This window comes from Motacilla alba, chromosome 4 (assembly GCF_015832195.1).
Source record: "Motacilla alba alba isolate MOTALB_02 chromosome 4, Motacilla_alba_V1.0_pri, whole genome shotgun sequence".
Lineage (NCBI taxonomy): Eukaryota > Metazoa > Chordata > Aves > Passeriformes > Motacillidae > Motacilla > Motacilla alba.
Genome location: NC_052019.1, coordinates 14,753,995 through 14,771,644, shown reverse-complemented (window position 1 = coordinate 14,771,644; position 17,650 = coordinate 14,753,995). Strand labels below are relative to the sequence as shown.

The 17,650-nt window shown below is 43.2% G+C and overlaps 1 protein-coding gene across 4 annotated transcripts in view; it reads right to left on the bottom strand.

Annotated features, from left to right (window-relative positions):
• Positions 1-16,701, bottom strand: part of C1QTNF7 (C1q and TNF related 7) — a 50,406-nt gene extending 33,705 nt beyond the window's left edge. For 2 of the 4 annotated variants that reach the window (XM_038136169.1, XM_038136166.1), the window contains exon 1: positions 1,550-2,436. The gene's annotated coding sequence lies outside the window, so the exon portion shown is untranslated. Of the gene's footprint in view, positions 1-1,549; positions 2,457-16,286 lie in introns of those variants that run through there. The other 2 variants (XM_038136168.1, XM_038136171.1) reach the window with 2 other exon arrangements.
• Positions 16,702-17,650: the final 949 nt, after the last annotated feature.

Here is a 17,650-nt window from a genome sequence, read left to right as displayed (position 1 = left end):
GAGGTTTGACTTTCACCCCATTCACCTCTGACTTGCTCCTGCTAGTGCACCTTCAAAGTGTGATCCTACTTATCCTGAAAACTTCTTTCTGCAGAGTCTTTCCCCGTCCTTGCTTAGGGACGTGACTCCCCAGCATTCCTGGAAGCAGCAAACTGCATCTCCCAGCCCAGCAGGTCTGTTCTTTTCCTTGCTGCTTTGGCAGCCAGGTCTGACTGCCTGGCTGACAGCAAGGAGGGCTTCAAAGAATCCTGGGCATCTCCCTTAATGGGCATTACCCCTCTCCCCATGCAGATCCTTCACTGCCATGGAAATGAAGGGCAAGAGGGGGGCTGGGAGATGTGGTAGAGGTATTTATTTAGGGCAGCATCCATGTTCCTCTGAGCACCTGATGCAAGAGGTGATTGTGGTGGCATATCTGCAATAAATCCAGTTGGGTTGGGTACCCGTGGGTATGTGACAGGGTTGAAGGGTTGGAGGGAAGGGTTTGCACCTTTCAGAAATGTGGGCCGGGAGGAAAGGGCCTATTAAAGGTATTGGGAACTGAGAAAATGTGTGAGCCAAATAGAATGTGCAAAGATGCAAAGTCAAAGGAATCAGATGCTTTCTGGATAAGGAATGCAAGGGAAATAGAGATTCTCTGAACAGGAAGACACTGAGAATTCTGAGTGCATGGTATTTCTGTCTCAGGGTACTACCACTTGTACCTAGTCAGTGAATCTAATATAGCTTCCATTTATTTATCACCATGTCTACATTTTGGCAGCAATCAAAATGGCAGGGAGGACTTCACAGACAAGAAGAGAAATTTGGCACTTCAATAGCTCTCTGCTAGGCCTATTGATGCCAAAAAGTACATGAACTACATAGAAAACAAGGAACTATTTAATGACTTTAAGTTACATTGTGAAGCTCAGAGAAAGGTGATCCATCCCCTGCCATAAGCTCCAGATAACCACAGAGAAAGTGACAAATTTAAATATGAGCATGAACATGAAGTTACCTCTTATAAAGCAATCAAAATATTTCTTCTGTTGTTTAATGTTCCTCTTAGTCACATAATCTGTGACTCCTCGAACCTCACTATAAAGCACATAAAATTTCACAAGACCACAAGGTCAACACAAGGGTTGCACACCACTTTTGGGTTCACTGACAACACTTTATAAACTACTTTTATGCTCTTTGTTTTCATTTCCCTGCCAGCTTCTCATTGTCCTTGAAATAAAAGAAATCAGAGAAATGAGAAAGGTCTCTGTGCCGATCACAAGGAAAGAACAGAAATGACTCAGAAACAGAATGAAAAAGCGATCAGAAAAGCAAACAGAGCCCGCCTGAGGCGCAGCAGATTCTGCTCCTTACAAGACTCACAAGCAAAACAAGGTAAGATATTTAATTATTGTGCTGACATACATGCGTTATTCAAAGAGACAGCAGGATAGCAACATTACTAGTATTAGGAAATTCATCTAAAATTTATATTATCTCAGTGTTTTTATGAGGCAAGAGAACATACAAAGTTTGTTTCAACAAAATAAAGCCCTTTACTTACACGGCTTGCAAAAGTTTGCAGCAGCTGGAGCCTCTGGCTTGCACTTTGTGCAAATATTGTCCCTTGCTGAAAGTCTCCTAACTCTGACACTGGAGACAGCACATAGCTCACCCAGCTTTGGATTGATGAATCCTTTAAAAATCCTCTCAGATGTTTCTTTATCTGTGGTGCGCACTGACAGTAGACGGCAAAGCAGAAAGCCTGTCTGGAGCTACGACGAAAGAGTTCCCTCCCTGCTGAATCCAAAGAGAAGGAGTCCTTGACCTCAACAAGTAGAATAAATCTCCTGTATCTGCTGGCTCTTTGCTGAGTGCATACTTGAGCAGTAACATCAGAGCGAGCGACGGGAGCGCAGGAGCTGTGGCATGTGTGCTGTGCGTCGGGAGGGCACGAGAGCAGAGCTGCTAGCACAGGCACAGCAAACCAAAACACGGGGCTCGCTCTTGGCTTTTCATTTCTTCACATATTTTAAAAATAAAACAAAGATGACAGGCTTCTCTATTTCAGTTTGTGGGTCCCAAGTGGCAGCACTCTCGAGCTCTGTCCCCTCTGCTGAGGTTCCTTGTGTTCCAGATGAGGCTGCTGCTGGCTTTCTATTTCAAACCTCAATTTTCTGAGAATCTCTCTGTATCCCAGCCAGGAAATGTAACCCATACTGAAGTTTAGCATTTTGGATATCATAAATCAAATTAATTAATTACCTGAAAGCAAAACGAGTGGTTTCCAGTTTTTTTTTTTTTCTCCTTCAAAAGAAAGATCTGTTTACTGATTTTTTTCCTCTATTTGTTCCCTTTTCTCTACTTAAACTTACTAAATTTCATAAAAACAAGCATAGCTTTTGCAACAAGTCCTCAGTGGAGCAACTAGGGAGACAAAGAAGAAAAGTAAAAAGATATTGTAACTGAAAATAGGTAAATGTAAGGCTTCAGGAAAAAAGAATCTCTGTTCCATTTTAAAATTACATCTTCAAGACTAAAGACAATAGTTTAAACGTAGTCATATAATTCTCAGGCACTAAGGACGGGTTTTATGGAGAAGATGAAAAAAAGCCATATTAAGAGCAGCAAAGATAAGAAAGGAAATAAAAGTCCTCATTCATTCCATTGTATTCAGTTGCAAAAGAGGAAAAAAGAGAAATAAGCTTACAGTCCAGAATCAAACTTTAAAATATTGTAAATTCAATTTTCTTGGTTTTATGAAATGGAAAGATAAAAGAAACAAATGAAAAAGCCCTCAAAACTTTTAACAAGAATTTTTTTTTCTAGCTTAAGGAAATAATAGTTTTTAATGAAGAATGATCAAATGATCTCTTTTTTTATTCTCTTGTGTGAACAACAGACTTGAAAATTCCCTACACATTTTGTATGTGTGTTATCAATGTTTTTCTTGAACCTGAAGACTTGGGTTCAGCTTTTATTGGTTTTTTTTTATATTTTATGTTACAGCTTTATTATGACACTAAAACAGAAGTATAACTTCAAAGTTGTTTATTAGTAATTAAATTGTCTTTCTGCATCTACTGACTAGTAGCAGTGATATATTTTGTTGAATGAGAGAGACCTCAGTTTCAATTTAGTTTCCATTTATATCCATTTCCTTTGTTGAAAACTGAAACAATAAGTCCACAGTAAATTAATTTTGGCTCCTTTCAGCTCTTCCTGTTGTTTCACTTTTCCTTTCTCCACTAACAGTTTCAAAATATGAGGCACTATCAAACCATATATCTTGAATTTAAAAATATTTGCTGGGTTTTTTTTTAAATTTAAATACATGTTTGAAATCTATTGCTCTGTTGCTCAGCCATGCTGGGGTGAGCCTTTTGTCAGCTGCCAGCGGAACCTCTTCCCCCACTGCTAAACCATCGGCAAGGATGCGTCTTCTCCCTCTGTCCCAGCTCATCTTTTCTATTTTTAGAAAATAGCTGGCATTTTTTACTTTCAGTCTTGTTTTATGATGTTGGAGACCCTGTGACCGGGTGTGTAGGAGCAAGGCTTGGCACGGAGACTGCTCGCACACGCCCAGGTTGCAGGCAGCAGTCCCGCGAGTGGGGCGTGTCGGGATCCTGTCCATCTGTCTGTCCATAACTGCAAGAGGCTAAACTTCAAAAACCTGGGACCTATGACCTGCTGCTCTGTGAAGTGTTGTGAGACAAGCAGAATATCTACCTAACTTCTGAGGGCTGAACTGACTTCAATTCAGTAGGGACACTTAAACCACAGTACTAATTTGAGCGCCATTTAATTACTCCCAGGCATGACTTGGTTTCTGCCCCAGGGACTTGGCTTTTGACTAAGGAAGCAACAAGCCATTGGGCAGTGCACTTGCAGCCCCCAGGAATGGATGATGTCATCTATCCCCAGCCCAATTCAGCCACACCACAACTGTGTAAGCACTGCAGGCCTCTGGGTGCTTCATTCTACTGTGGCCCTGTGCCACGTTGCCTCACGTTTGCCTCCTCACTGGAGGCAGCTGGTCCCTGCAAATGTCATTTGCCTTACTGGAGATTATTGTATGTGCATTCACAGATGTCCATGCAGAGTTAAGAAAACAGTTCCCAACATAAGAGTCACAGTTACAGCTGCAGTTGCAAATATGAACATGGAAACCTGGCCAGGGCCCCACGAGCTGTAATGCAGATAGAAAAGTACGAGACTTGTAGGGTGAAGTCTGTGTCATGATCAACCACATCAAAACCATGAGAATATTTTTTTCTTCCTTTTTCTACTCCCCAAGGAAGTAGATCCTCATATATAAATTAGTGTCCTATGTTTCTCATTTATTTTTCCACCCAAGAGGTGGGTTGCGCTGTGCTGCCTGCAGTCTGGGAGCGCTGCTCTGCTGGCATGGCACTGTGGTTATCTCGGAGAGCCTGAGAAAGCAGGTCCCCAGCTGTGATGTAACACAGTCTATTAAACTGCTTTGATCAGACTTTGGAAATGGTCTCATTTTACTCACGGCTTTAAAAAAACCCCGACTATATATACATACATATATATATATATACATCCCAGTAGCTATTATTTCCAGTGTCAGTGTACAGGTCTTTTACAAAGTCCACACTTTATTACTTCATGAGAGATACATAGATAGTCCATAGGAACCACAAGGCTTAATTTTGCTATTTCATGTAAAGGCTGAGCAAGAAGGACTGAAATACTGATGCAGTGGTGATGTAAGATGAAATGGCAGGTCAGTGTGAGCTACAGAGCATATTCCCCGGTGTGGTAAACTTTCATTACCTTTAGGTAATCTGGAGATGAACCTGCCATTGCTTGGCTCCATGGAGGCCCAGTTCTACCTAAGGCCACCTGTACTCTTTCTAGGGTGAGCCTGGGGCCACAAGTACCAAAGTGCTTTTGGTGGAGGCATCAATCTGCCCTGAATTGGTTCAGTCCATGGCTTGACCAGTCCCTGAGGGAGGCAGGCTGTATCCTGCAGCACTGCTTTGTCCATGTGCACTCTGGTCCCCAGTGGCCCAAGGGGATGTATGTGCAGAGGTGCAGCATTAGAGCAGAGTCACAGGAGTAAGTTGGGATGGAAGGGATGTTTTGAGTTCATCTCATCCAACGTCTGCTTAAAGCAGGTCTAATCAGCTGGCAGCTACCTCTTCAGTGATCACTCTATTATACAGAGGTTTCCATTCCATACAGCACACCTGCCCCCTATTACCTCCAAGAGCAAGATGACTCAGTGATTAGGATCCAGAGGCATTTTGCATCTTTTATCCCAGGTAATTACAAACTTGTGGTTATTGCCATAGCTGATCACCCAGTTATTTGATTATACTTATTTGGCAAGGAAGCCAAAATATTGGACCTAGAGCACAAGGATGATATTTGTCAGAGATTACAATCTGTGCAGAGTAAGATAGTGAGTGGTCATCTCTCAGGGCTGCCATCCTGTGTGCTGTCAGCTCTCTGTGCATTCCTGCTGTTAGTTATTAATAGCCACCTTGCTATTACAGATCATTTTTTGAAGCAAGGGTCAAAGTAACACGGCACTTATGAGATGCCAGCTGTGTAATGGGTTCCAGTGCTGAGGCTGAAAGTGGGGGAAAATGAAAAACGCCAGCACTGCTGCTGTACATGTGGTAGGCAGCTGTACTAGGGATCATCAAATGAATGATTCTCCTTAGAAAACAGCCCTTCTGACAGTCTAAAATGGGATCCAAATTAAAAAAATCTGGTTCTGGAAATGAGGAAAGGTCCCCATGGTCTTTATTGCTGTCAGTGAGAATTCATATCATAATGATCAAAAACTGTATGAAGGTGAGTATTGCTGTAACTTGTTTAAATTGAAGGCTTAGAAAAATATACTTAAGACACCTGCAATCAATTTTAATTTTGAAATTCAGTTCATACATAGGAGGGCTTGGGAAGAATTGAAAGGCAAGATAGTATTTTCTTGAAAGACAAGAATGTTTCTATCTAAATGAGTGCCTCATAAGGATGGCCCTCATATTTTGATCTCACATTTAGATTTGGGTGAGTAATGCTATTTTATATCTGGTCCCATGATGGTTATATATATATATTTTTATATATATATATATATAGGAAAAATATAAATATATAAAATACATACACACACACACACACACATATATATATATATATATATGGCATGTAGCTGGGAAATGATGTATCACTTCTGTGAAAAACAAAAAAAATATAGTATGGGCCATAGACGTATGCTTGGTATGCTAGACTAGTTCTGCTTCCTGGAGGGATCCAGTTAAGCGCCTTTGCAACCCTTCTGTGGATGTTCCACATTGCCAGCCCGATTCTAGACTTTGCTGCATTCCTGCTGGGGCCTGCCAAACCAGCCAAATTAGGATTGCAGCAATTTCTCACTTGAGGCAAGGTGCTAATGACACTAACTCACGTGGTCTCAGATAGTGTGGGGACCAGGGAAAAATGGACAAGGACTCAGGATCTGCACATTAAAAAATGGAAGAATTCTGACTTTTTAGTTTGTAATTTATTTTAATATGTCCTTAAAATGTAAAAGGCAAATCTCCTTTTTAAACCTGTAATGTGTAATATCTTGCCCATATAACTTCTGTCTGGAAATCTGAACAGCCAGTTCTTGAGCTGACAGACACCCATACTGCTGCACTGGTTGCAAAGGCAGCATAATCAGTTTGCAGCAACGGAAGTTGAAGTTCTGGCTGAAAACTTTGTGAAAGCATATCTATTCCCTTTCTGGTCACATTGGTGCCACTGGAAGATGACTGAGGATCTGACAGCCATCATGGCTTTATATCCACATCAAAGCTTATCCTTAGCCCTTGAACATACCCCAGGGGGGCTGAACATTTGTTTTTGAATGCTTCACCGAGTGGTATAATTTAGGAACATCAACAACACATAACATTAAAACCCATCAAAAGAAACTCTCACGCTCAGATATAAATGTCCTAAGCCTGCACTCATGTGATCTTCCATCTGAGGGTCAGAAAGGATTTTTTGTTAAATTCCTTTCCTCTCAGAGGTCAGATAACATGGATGAATCCTGGAGATGTTTTAAGTCAAGGACATTTCTCCATTGTGGAATGTATCTTCAGCCAAAAGCAAAACCTATTTCAAGTACTGCTACTTCATCAGAGGAAGGAAGGCAAAATAAACTCCCCAGGAATTAGAGAGCAGTCTTTCTGTCAGTAGCTTGTGTCACTTTCCCATCAAAAATCTGCTGCTCATGTACCTTGAACATGATTGCAAAGCATTATGTTTAATCTTCTGACAGTTTAAGAAAATGGTCCTTTATGCACACATCAAGTCTCCCATAAGTTAAATCTATATCCCTTTCTTCTCTATAACCTTGGAAAAAACAAGCAGAAATAAAAATTAGGGCACCAGAATATCATGTACAATATATATCTGGAAATTTGAAACAACTTTGCTTGTTCAAATTCATCACTTTTCATCAGGTCTAGACTGAGGTTGAGGCTATTTCAGACCAAGCTATCGAAAACATCAAAGTAAAATGTTCTTTTCTTGCAATGAGCTGCAATCAATTTCCTTCCTGCAAGCACAAAGCTTTCAGACATGGGGATATCTCTGACCATCCCTTATGGGTGCAGAATGAAGGAAGGCACCTCTTTAACTAGGTAGAGGAGAAGCCACTTACAGTGTATATCACCATTTGAAGCACAGCCCAGCTCTCTGAATCAATGGTAAAAGTGAATTGAATGCCATCTCTTCACTTGGGAAAAGGCTTCATGACTGAAAAGCAGACTGCACCATTGCAGAATAAATTGTTTATGGTACTCCCATTGCATGTAGCTTAAAACTCTTGAAGTGCTGCAGGCTTGTCTGGATTGAATTACAAAAAAGATTGATTTCTTTTGTTAGACAAAACCTAGAATTGCTTCAGCTCTTTTCAAGATCAGTGTTGTTCCAGGTGTCTTCAGTTTTCTTCTCAAACTCATTATTTTGCAGCTCGCTTTACGCGTTTTGTGTAGGGGAGGGATGGGAATGCAGTAGCTGTAGCAGAGCACTGAGGGCTCTGATTCCTGCTCCCACTGCTGCTGCTGCTGCTGCTGCTGCTTTTCTTCTGTTCTCCTTTTCACTCTTCCCTTTAGCCTACCTGATATTTGGACTTGTAGAGAAGTTCAGTGACATCCTGGTACATTGTCTAATGCTGCCACTGAATAGAAATAATGGAGGAGAAGGATTTCCTGACTGCTCCAACCCCAGGAGATCCTGCTCACAGCTGAAGAGACTGCTAAGGAGAGGGACATTGGTCATTGCAACAGCATCCCACAGCCTTATCACCATTGCAGTGACCCCAACAGAGAGCTGCATATGAGGCTATTTTGTGTTTTCTTACAACGCACTCAGCTACTGCAATCCAACCTGGAAGTCCAAATGTCCAAAAGCAGTGTGCTAAGGCACGGCTGCAGTGCAGGAGCCCATACTCCTGGGTTGAAGGGACTGATTCTTGTGTGTGACATCTGGGGTCAGTCTGTGCCACTGGGTCCCTCTCTGCAGCAGAGGCACTGCCTTGTGAGGAATAAGGAGCACTGCAATGTCTACCAGGCAAGGACACCTAATGAAATCCTTATTTTCAGAGGTGCAGCTGAACAAATCAGTACAGCTGCTCCTTTCCCATGTAACCAGCTTTAGTGTGCCAATTTGTGCTCCTGGTGTTCCCATCCCTGCACCACAGAGTGGGGGTCTGTAGGCTGCCAAGGCCCTACCCAAGGACCCCCTCCCACTCCTGCACCAGGTATTCTCTGTTGTGTGGATGCCCAGCTGCTTTGACAATCCTGCTGCTGCCTGGGGCTGCCTTTCCCCCTCACCTTCCACAGGCACACAAGGCTTATGCTGTTAAGGTCTTTTTAAGGCTACTGCATTGCTGCTGCTGCTGTGCATGGCAGTTGAGTGCCAGCTGCTTGCAGAAGAGCCCTTTTCCATGAACAGCAACACAAGCTATGAGCAGTAGGAACCGGTGGTCTGCAGTGGGTGTCACCAGAAGCAGGACATGTGTATTGGTTGTAGGAGCAGGGTGTGTGTGTTGTTTGTAGCTGGATGGATCAATAGTTGTGCATGTGCTGAAACACAGATGGTCTGAGGCTGGCCATAATCTCCAGGATTGATAAACATAGGGAAACCCAATCATTTTCTCAGTGTAATCAGAAATGGGTTTGGACTCAGGACCCTTCCCATCAGGGCCTTCAGCCATGTTGTGAAGATGCAGTTTCTGTGCAGCCCTGAGCACAGTCCCCACTGCCCGGGGCTCACAGCACAGGCTCCTCTGGTGCCAGGCTGCCCTCCAGCCATCACTACCAGGCAACCAAGGGGAAATAACTCCCAAAAACAAGGTGTGTGCCAGGGGTGCTGCTGAGGCCTGCCACTGGCACCCATACCACAGAGGGCTGCAGCATCTGTTACACCCAAATAATGTTCTGAAGGGCTAAATAGATAAATATTGGGGTTGTTGATGAAAGGAAACAGTGCCAGATGCTTTTGGCCAGCAGAACAGGAATGTGTCCCATTGCCTCAGGTTGAAAAGGCTTTGGATGTTTAGGACTTGCAAAAATTAGAGGGAGGAAGCATTAGTAACAATATCTGACACAGATTTGCCTCATTCATAGACAAATTAACCTCAATCATCCAATTTATAAATCAACTTTAAGTGAAAACCAGCGCCCCCCCCCCCCCCCCCCCGCTGCATATTTGGTGGATTAAGTTGTTTGGATTTAGTGATAAATTAGAAACATCTGCTTCCTCTGACAGCCTGGAATGGAGGCGTGCACAGGAACATGGCTGGCTGGGCTGCTCTCTCTGGTGGGGGCATTCTGTGCCAGGCCGTGGTCCTTCCACCTCTGGCCATGGGGTCTGAAAGGATCAGACCCCTGTCTCCCCTCTGCCCTGGGACTCAGCGGGCAGGGGAGGCTCCTGGGCTTGCTCAGGATAGTTCCTGGGGAGGCTGGGGCAGTGCTGAGCATCTCCAGCAGTGGGCTCTTGGCAGAGCCTTCCTTTCAAGGGTGTCTTGGCAGTTCTTCCATGCAAACAAAATTGTTCCTGCTATGGGATCATCAGGTCTTAATGACAAGGAATCCAAAGCTCGTGCCAGAGTCAATGCAGAGGCTGCTCAAGCATAAGCACTGATGGCAGTGAGTTTCTCAGCCATCCCTTCTGATGAAGAAAATGGCCCCAACTAACAGAACAGAGAGGTTTCACAACCCTGGCCAATCCTTGCAGAGGTGATACAACTTCCTGCTTGCTGAGTCAGGTTGGAAATGGCCAAGAGACACATCTCATCAAAGTACTTCACATGGGTGTTTAACTTGTTCAGGAGGTATGAAAAGAATCCTCCTGGCTACAAGATCTCATCTGCAGGAGGGGAAATCTAGGGCTAAATCCTGCCAGATACAGCAATCCAAATATGCCCCGGGGCATCCCTGGAGCTGCACCCACAGCAGACCCAGCCTGTGCAGGTCCTTATGTAACACACAGGAAAGGAACTGTGAGGACTGATTTGACCTCAGTTGTGACCTGACTCTCACTACAGGGATTTAATACATGCCCTGTTGAGCTGCAGAAACAGATGTTTTACACACACCATTCAGACATTTTTTTCCCAGCCTTTGGCAATCAAAAGTCTCAGACAGAAGCCCTGACTCTCAAGGACAGAGCATGTCTGCAGAAAGGGAGAATACAAGATAATCTGTGGTTTCTAACAGCTCCTGTTCCCAAGGTGCCCTTTTATTTTTTTCCTGGATATTTTGTCCCGGTGAGTTTAAGGATTATCTCTATTTGATAACAAATTTTGTATATCTGTCAGAGGCAGGCACTCCAGGCAGGTTCAGAGCAGACTCTCACTGTATACAACAGATCCTATAATTTAGGCACCTCCTGGTAGTGCAGGAGGCACTGTTCAGGTGTGACGCAGTGCAAAGTGATGTGTTTCTGTCTGAGAAATTCCATGAACAGGAATTTTGAATCAGGACTGAGGTGTGTGGCCTGTCAGCATGGAGATAGCCATCCTAGGCAGTTCTGCAGAGGAAATTCTCAATTCTCCTTAAAAAGCTGGAGGCAGTCTCCAGTGCAGCTTCCAAAACCCTGGTCCAATGTGTAACTCATCTGTACAGCTTCAAAATACAGAGAAATACAGCCCCTTCTCTGGAGAATCAAATGATGCTCACTGCACAGCCATGGAGGTCCATGGAGGCTATGCAGCACAGCCATTCTGAGACCCCAGGGCCAACCCAGGACAGGGAGTACCCACTCCCTCTGAGGGTGCAGGAAGGAGGGGAGAGGGAATAACCTGTTCCACAGTTAGCCAGGACTGCTGGTCCTGCTCATCCTGCCTAAACTGTTCCCATCTGTCTGACTATTGATATTTCTTGATCTTTGCATTCCCATTTTGAACTTTCAGACACATGGAGTAATTAATGATGATGAAGTTGAGTCAGTAAGGGGAACATTTTTTCTTTACTTTCCTTTCCCTTTACCCAAGATAGGGAAAGAAATGAAAATTCCCTTCTTCAAGGAGAGGAGCAGGAGCTGTGATCCAGACACCAGGACACACAGCTTTGTGCAAGCTGTTTTGCTGGAGTGTAGGCCATCCTATTCCCACTCCCAAAATTGCTGCCTCTCCCTGGAATACTTTCTTGCTGCCCCACATCAAAGCTGGTGCTCAGAGGTCATCTGCAGATACATATCACCACTTTCTAGCAGGAATATGAATGGCACAAACAATAAGTCAGGAAAGGCCAAAGCCGCCTTGCTCTTTCCACTGGAAAATCAGCTGTCCAGAAGCTGGAGAGAGCCTTCCCAGATCATTTGAGCAGGCTACAGGATGGCCCATCATCCATGGTAGTTTTGGGAGGAAGGGCTGCCCCCCTCAGGAACCTCCTGGGAGGAAGTGGTAAAGTGGTTTACCCTGGGTAAACAAACACAGACACACCAGGAAAATGGAAGGTCTGTGAGAAGGAGGCTTCCAGGTTGGCAGTTCACAGGAGGAGACAAGCAGAGATGTGTGGGACTGCATGGGTTGCTGATGCAGGGCTGTGATCTCAGCTTTAGGAGCCAAAACAGGGCAGTCTCTGGAAGATAATTTTCAGAGCACGTCTGTACAGAGCTGGAACTTACAGAGACTCAAAGGAGCCAATTGCTCTGTAAAATAAATACCAACGTGTTGTCTATTCTATTCCTAGAATAAGGAATGGATGCAAAGAGTAATCTACATGCTCATCTGCATTTCCACTGTTTAGTGACAGTGAAAAAGGATTGGAAGTAGCAGACTGGGATGTGCTGGGGAAGAAGGCTGAATCCCCAGGTGCACTGAAAGGCAGCAGACTGGCGCTGTGCAGGAACATCAGTGCAGGCCTAGCAAGGCTGGCATAACATCAAGTTTTTATAGACTCCTGAAAAGGAAAAAGACTTTTGGTCTTGAGTCGTCACTGCTAGTGAGAATAGCAGATGTATGTTCCAGCACCAAGAGAGTCCCCCTCCAAGAAAAGGGAGAGTTTTGCAGGACAGATCCAGGAGAAAACCAAGTTTCTTTGTTTTTTTCCAAGGGGTAAAAAACCCAAGGGAGGTCTCTCTCTCAGCAGCTCACAAATCACTTTCCTCTGTGCTGCAGTGATGGGACTCCTACGCTGGCCTGAAACCAGTCACGAGGCCCATCACACCAATGGGAAGAGGTGGGGTGAGCAGGCTGGACACTCATCTCTTCAGCTCTGCCCATCCAGCTCTCCTTGGTTTTATAGCAAGTCACTCCCTGTTTTTATTGCACATTTTTTAAACTACATTTCAGGTCCCAGCTCAGCTATTAATGTTCTCCCCACTCTCATTTTTTCCTGAAAGAAAAATGTCTTTATTGAAGAATGTAGTGGGAAAAAAAAAAAAAAAAAAAAAAAGAAGAAGAGAGAGAGAAATAAAATAAAGTGCATGAATTACAATACATCCAAAAACCCCATTCCCTTAACCAAACAGCTCCTTTCCTTAAACCTTCCTTAGCCCTTCCCTTAACTTTAACCTTAGACTCCTGCCAAGGAGATGTTCCTGTTTCTTACAGGATGTCTGATTTTGGGTTTGGGGTCTCTCCAAAAGAGAAGGGGAGAATGTGAGTTGAAAATAGGATGGGTGGCCTGATGATGTCCAAACATAATCAACTATCTCCATTAAATTTTTGAGATCTGGCCCCATTTGGGTCTGAGAGACGTGATACTCATGGATGAGGAAGACAAACACAGTAGACAGACTGAAGATGAGCCAATGCGTTTAAGCCAGCACAACATATGGACTATCACATCTCTCAGCCTAGGAATGATTGCTCCCCACAGATTTCTACTAGGTTTGCCCAGAGTGAGTGAAACATCCCAGCCAGTGAGACTTATCCCTTCTTTCCCTCTGGATTATTCTATAACTGTATATCTCTCACTGCCAGGATGTGTTTTCCCATTATTCAAAGCCTATTCGTCCCCTTTAAAAGTGGCTCTCATTATCCCCTGTGATTAGAATTAATTTTATACCAAACAGTTCTGTTCTTCCCAACACCTAAACCTCACAGAAATGTGTAAACTCCTCGGTCATGTGGCCCTATTCCAGCTCGAAGGTGTAATGAAACTGTAAAATATCTTTGCAGACTTAAATCAGGTGCTTTGTTTTTATTTCATCACTTTGGGCTTTTCCATCTGCATTCAACATCAGCTGAGTCTCAGACAACCACTAACAGTTTCACACTGCTTTTCAAAAAATGAAATCTGAATCCTAATTTATGAAGAACACAAAGTGTTTATTTCAGCTTTGGGAAATCAGAGTAATCTAGATTCCTTCTTCAGCCCAACAGAGAAATGCAGAGAGGTGATGTGCACCTTTTACTTCAGAGAGACTGGCAGCAGAAGTAAATACCCTTTGCTGATAGTTGCAGCCCAATATCTGTAACTAAAGTAGAAATCTGTCCAGTGATTATTTAATTTGCAGCCTTTTTTTTTCCAGGCAGGACCAAGAAGATGAGCCTGAAAAGACTCTAGATTCCTCTTACAAGGCAATGCATGATCACTTTGCTGTCCTTTTTGCTAACAGAGAAACCACTTCAGCAGTGAAAATGAAGTTTGACCTGTCTTGTATCTGTGACAAGCAAGGTCTCTGAATCAGAAACACGTTTTTAATGACCATTATTTGTGTAAAAGGTTGAACCATTAGGACTTTTGCTTCCCTGTGAAGTTAAGTTTTTCTGGTGAATCTAAATTTTAGTTTCATCATTTGCAACATGATCCTTTGGTAACCGGGATGTTATTTGCAATGACAGTCTATCTGTGTAATGTTCATACAGCATCTGTTTAAGGGCTCTGAAAATCAGGCTTACCAGTGTATGGGATAGACTTGTGAATGGGTATGTCACAGATTAAGGATATAAGTTAGCTATGTGAATGGGACAGAAGAACTTCTCCTGCAGGCACTCAAACCCAGCTGTGAGAAATGTGGATTTCCATCTACCTCCTCACCTTATCACTGTGACTGAACCATGGATAAGTGCAACAGTGGAGATGATGAAGGGGATAAAATAACCAAATACTACCTTTGTTTGCATCCTTCCTGCCATTGCTGCTGAGCCAGGAGCAGCCCCTTTGGCTGAGATATTCACCTTCAGAAACCCTCCTGTCTCCAGTATCAATAAGGAACACTGAGCAGTTTTTACCACCTTTACTCCCACCTACTCATCAGATTGGTGGGGTATTGTGGAGGAAAGACAAGGCATAGGCAGGCACTGAGAGAGTCAATACACTCCCCAATCCCTACACTGTGTACTTCTCTCCCAGGAGACACCTGGTGGAGGTGTTCCTAGCTCCACCTTTCCAGAGTTCAGCAAAGATGGTGATGGTGGGCTTCCCATTTGGCACTAACTTAACACAGGGGCTTCAAAGTCAACAGGCTTTTAGCATTTCTTCCAGGACAGTGGGCAGCCATATCAGCTCCTTCGCTTCCAGTTTTGATTTTCTGCTCTCTTTTCCCTGCCCTCCCTGCTCTGTGTTTCTCTGCTCTTAAATACATGCGATCCATGGGAACACAGCATTAGGGGCATTGAAGCCCTCCATTCTCACCAGGGTATATCTGCTCCAGTAGCACAGCTGAAGTAGTCCCAAGTCAGGCAAAACAGGGGACAGGCACTACAGGAAGGAATTTTCTTCTTAAATGCAGCATGCTATAGAACACAATTGAAGCAGATTCCTGTTATTAAATTTCCATAGCTTGTACAGCTTCAAGGGCTGTGGGTAATGCTCTGCCCACACCCATATTTTCCTAAAACTTCAGCCTGAAAAGCTTCATCATTTCCTTGAAAATGAGTGGGATAGAGGAATTATCCCCCACTGTGGCTATCAGGTTTTGGGCAGCAGGCAACGCTTGCCTCAGCCTCGCCTGGGTAATGGTAACCAGAGACCCAGCAGAAAAAAGGGAGCTTGAAACTGCTAATCCACTTATACTGTCACCTACCCAGCCCAAGGTTGTGATTAATCACTTGCACTCAGCATTTCATCTGTATTTAACAACACACAGTCTCTTGCCAGCATACTCCTAGGCACAAAGCACACTGCTGGTAGCAGTGGAAACACAAAAAGTAAATTGACCTGGAAAAAAACCCAACCAAGCAGAATAAACACAGCAGCAAAATAACAAATGGATTTATTTTTGAGAGTTTAATAAGGTAAATGCAGGAGCATAACTATGCAATAGTGCAAGTCTGAAGCAAAACTGTTTATTTGGTATTTATAATTTTTTTTTTTTTTTTGCAAAACAAGTTTCTATGAAACCATAGCAACTGAAGTTAGAGTGAAGATTTGGAATGATGATAGAATCATTCATGAGCAAAAAAACCCAAATAATTTCTGGTCTGGGTTGGTGGAATGTAAGATTAATGCTAGATAGAGAGAAATAATTTTAAAATGTTTTAGGTAATTCTATCACCCTAAACCCTGTGAAAGGTAGACATTTAAAACAATTTTTTTTGACAGAATATTACATCCTTGATTTTTTAAACAATCTGTCTGCTAACTTTCCGATGGGGATGTTTTGTGCATAAATGTCCAAGTTTATTACTCATCTCTTACAAGAGAAGATACACAAGCAGATTTCACCGAGACACCACAACAGTCTATTTCTAACAGAATTACATGTGTCTCAGAAAAAATATGCATTTTTCTGAAAAATCTTTATATTGAATTCCTTTCTCCAAATGCATTTCATGAAGTCAGTTCAGGAAAGTAGAATCAGTTACAACTTACCTTCACAGTTGAGTAGATGACATCTGATTTTTCAGGGAAAGCAGCGTGCTGTTTGGGTAGTGTAAGAGTTGTAGATTCAAGCCAGCAGGTAATTTTTGGTGATTCAAAATCCTTTAAAAGAAATTTAAATGCTTGGATGACAAAAAAAAGGTACTTTGTGAAAACCTATCTGAAGCTTGATGCTCTTACAGAGTTTTCTGTCTGTCTCAGCTGAACAAGCTCCTGCTCCTTTCCTTGGCCGCCTGCCAACTTTTCTAATTTAAAGCAACTGCGAGCTTGCTGTAAAACTCTTGCTGGAAGGAACTCGTTTTATACCGTGGAGCAAGGAGCAAGCCTGTGCTCCAGACTGATGTGGTGTGACAGAGTCCTAACAGGACTGGGGGCATAGCCTCCCTGAGGTAATGTTATATCATCTCTGGAAAGCATCGTAGGCTAAGCTGTCTCCTTCTTGGTAAAAACAAGGCAAGAGGAAAAAACCAAGCTGCTTTTGGCATATAGTCCCCTCAGCATGGGATTTGGGAGGAGCAGCATCTGCCTCAAAATGCAGGAAGTGGCAGCCTCAAATACATAAAGTGCTCAGAGCTCCCAAAGAAGCCTGGTCCCCACACTGGCCACAAGTCACCAGTCCTTGGCTTTGAGGCTCTGGGCACAGGTTCATGGGCTTCTTCCAGGGCTTCCTCCACAGTGTAATGAAGGGTGCCCTGGCTGGGACACCCAGGCTGAGGGTCATGGCTGAGCAAACATCTTCATTTTGAAGAGTTTCAAACTTGGTGCTTTGGATAGTTTCAAAATACATTCCTGGCAATGATCCTTCCTTCTGAGACACTGTCAATAACAGAGGCAGACACTTGAGTAATAGAGACTTGAAAGATAGGGGCATGGTTTTCAAAGACATCCACTTACTGGGCATAGCTCTGTCCTTTGCTCAAATTAAGATAGTGAAGCATGTAAAGGTTGTTCATATAGGAGAACTGCCATTTTGACTTTCCTTCTCTTTGCAAGGAATTTATTTCAACCATTTATGGTTGACACACATGGTGTGCATTTATGAACTTACAGAAGAGGTCTCCTTTTGCAAATGCGAGTTTTCTCTGTAGAGTAGCTAAAAGCAAGCAAACAAATAAAAAAAAAAGATAAAATATTGTGATTTGGAAAATTTCAGACTCTGAGTTTCTCCATGGGTACCATAACAAACTTTGGTTTCAGAAATGAGGGTCCTAAAAAGGCTTCCTTAGGCTGTGCTCCAAATCTTCCAGCACTTTTGGAAATGCATCCAGTTGACCTGCTGATGCTAATGTGGCCTGAGGCTGATGTAAATGTCAGTTTTGTAAGCCATATTTTCTTGTGAAGAAAATTTATATTTA